We start from the raw sequence: 3,302 nt of genomic DNA, 5'->3' as shown, positions 1-3,302 counted from the left end.
CATTCCACTGTGTCTCCTGAGTGCACCATCTTCATGGCCGTTGGGTGCTCCATTCCACTGTGTCTCCTGAGTGCACCATCTTCATGGCCGTTGGGTGCCCCATTCCACTGTGTCTCCTGAGTGCACCATCTTCATGGCCGTTGGGTGCTCCATTCCACTGTGTCTCCTGAGTGCACCATCTTCATGGCCACTGGGTGCCCCATTCCACTGTGTCTCCTGAGTGCCTTCCAACCAAGAAGCTCATCTTCCAGCACTGCGTCATACAATGTTCTCTTGTGATCCATAGGGTTTTCACTGGCTAATTTTTGGAAGTAGATCACCAGGCCTTTCTTCCTAGTCTGTTTTAGTCTGGAAGCTCCACTGAAACCTGTCCACCATAGGTGACCCTGTTCTTATTTGAAATACCAGTGGCATAGCTTCCAGCATTATTTGCTGTTGACGTTAGGTGCTGTCAAGTGGATTTTTGACTCATGGCGACCCCATGTGGCAGAGTAGAACCACCCCATAGGGTTTTCTCACCTATAATCTTTACAGGAGCAGATGGCCAGGTCTTTCTCCTCTGGAGTTGCTGGGTGGATTCCAACCACCAACTTTCCAGTTAACAGCTGAGTGCTCAACTGTTGTGACATCAAAGCTCCTTACTCCAGTATCACAGCAACGTGTAAGACACCACAGTTCAACAAGCAGACTAACGGGTGGGGGGGGCATCCTAACACCTGAGGCCTATTCCAACCTCTGTCCTGGCCAGCTGAGTGATTTTCGGCAGATACTTAACTCACAAAGTCTAACCCTCCTCACCTCCAAAGCCAGGATAACCATCGCAGCTCTGCACAGGTTGTTTAGACGTAAATGAGATGACGCCCGATGGCTTGGTCCCGGCTCACGGACAGCGCTCAGTGTAGCCTGTCACTTCTTTACTGAACCCCTCACTCTGCTCGTGCCCGCTTGATGGATGTGGCCCTTTGGTGTGTTGTTGTGTTTATTAACTTGGTGGAGTGAGCCCCTTCCCACAAGGCACCTCTCACCTGCAGATTCCATGAGAAACCCCAGGAGGCACTTTGGACACTGAGGCTGTGGAGGCTGGCAGGTTCCCAGACGCTGTCGGCGCTGCTACGGCTACACGCAGCCACCTCTGTCCCTGGCCCCCTGGGGCTGCGCAGGGCTGGTCCCTGAGCAGAGGCTTTTCACACCCCTGCAGGGTTCCAGCAGCCGTCTCCCATCCGGGCTTCCGGAAGGAGCTGCCTTTGGTGGATCTCCGTTCAAGGACGTCTTTATGTCTGTTTCCTTATAAGTGTCCTGGAGTGAAAGATGCTTTGATCAGTCCATCCCTTCACTGCTTAGTGTTCACCACGCGCAGGACCGCAGGCAAGCAGAGAGCTCAGAGGCTCGGGCTGAAAATAACAAACAATTCCCTGATAGCGTCAAGGTGTAGCGTCTTCACTTTATTAATCTCTTGACAGTGGTGTGAATTGGAGATTGCAATCATCTAATTGCTAATAGATTAACACAATGGGCCCGATCTGCCGTCTCCTCGTTAGGAAGCTGCTATCCTCAACATTTATTCTAAGCTGGTACAGAAAGTCTGTCAGGGGCACTGAGGTGAGACGTGTCTGTGCCTGGCCTGATGACTGCGTCTTCATTAGGCTGGAATTTAAGCCAACGGGAACGAGGAATCTGAACGAGTCTACGGAGAGAAAACAAACAAGCCAGCCGCACGTGTCCTGTGTATGCGGCTTTCCCCGAAAAAACTCCTAATTTCTGCAGAGTCCGCCCACTGCACATAGCGCGCACAGGTGCGGCAAAGACTGGGTCTGTGTTTCACGTTCTGCTCATTCCCATAAGTAACAGCAAGCAACGAAAGGGTGCAAGGGGCCAGTGGCGGTTCAGTGGTAGGATTTTTTGCCTTGCGTGCTGGAGACTCAGGTTCAGTTCCTGGTCAGTGCACCTCATGAGCAGCCACCACCCGTCTGTCCGTGGAGGCCTGCATGTTGCTGTGATGCTGAACAGGTTTTAGCAGAGATTCCAAACTAAGATGGACTAGGAAGATAGGCCTGGCTATCTACTTCCAAAAACTGGCCAATAAAAACCCTACGGCTCACAGAGGTTCAATCCCACTGTGCACGGGGTCCTCGTGAGTCAGGGGTCATCGTGATGACAGGTGACAATAGCAACAACTGTCTAATTTACAGAGAGGGGTGAAGAGAAAAACAAATGATTACAAGCCAAATGACATTTTGACGGGAGTGGGGGGAGCAAAACCGAAAAAACCTAAACCCGTTTCCGTCCTGTCGATTCTGACTCATAGCAGCCCTATAGGACAGAGTAGAGTTGCCCCATAGGGTTTCCAACGCGTGGCTGGTGGATTCGAACTGCCGACCTTTTGGTCAGCAGCCTAAGTCCTTAACCACCGTGCACCAGGACCCTAGAGGCAGCAAGGGCACAGTTTACAGCAGCTGTTGCATTGTACGTGTTGATGGTTCAGTGGTTAAAGGGCTCAGCTGCTAACTGAAAGGTCAGCAGTTCCAACCCACTAGCCACTCTGCAGGAGAAAGATGTGACAGTCTGCTTCCATAAAGATTACAGTCTAGGAAACTCTAAGGGGCAGTTCTACTCTGTCCTATAGGGTTGCTATGAGTCGGAATCGACTCGGCGGCAGTGGGTTTGGGTTTTGGTAGGTGAATCTCTACAGAAACAAATGAACTCATTTGAAGGTCCCTCTATTCTGCGTAGACAAAGCTTTGGTCCCTGTGTCACAGTCTTTGTAAACACTTGACACTGAACTTTCAGAAGCGAAGACAATCAACTCTGGCTCCTTAGTGAATGTCAAGACAGGTACACTTAACGGTTAGGTTTGCAATTCACAGCTATTGAATTCCTTAGAGAGGTGATAAAAACTTTTTCTTGGGGCAAGGAAATATGAAAAAAAGGATGAAGAGATGCGTAAAAGCACTTTTATACCTGGGCCTTTGATACAGTTTTGCAATGCTAAATGATGAATGCTATCAGCTTGGAATTCACGCCTGATCCGTCAGACCAGTTGTGCAAGCTATGCACCCAAGAACACAAAAGCGGGAGAGGACCACAACTACCACAGCCCCCACCAGACAGAATCCAGCACAACTAGATGGTGCCCGGCTACCACCACGGACTGCTCTGACCGGGATCACAACACCGGGGCCCAGACAGAGCTGGAGAGAAATGTAGAACAACATTCTAACTCACAAAAAAAGACCAGACTTACTGGCCTGACAGAGCATGGAGAAACCCTGAGAGCATGGCCCCCGGACACCCTTATAGCTCAG

This window comes from Trichechus manatus, unplaced genomic scaffold, assembly GCF_000243295.1.
Source record: "Trichechus manatus latirostris isolate Lorelei unplaced genomic scaffold, TriManLat1.0 scaffold00069, whole genome shotgun sequence".
NCBI classification, from domain to species: domain Eukaryota; kingdom Metazoa; phylum Chordata; class Mammalia; order Sirenia; family Trichechidae; genus Trichechus; species Trichechus manatus.
The sequence above is the reverse complement of the archived record's forward strand: the minus strand, read 5'-3'. Positions refer to the sequence as shown.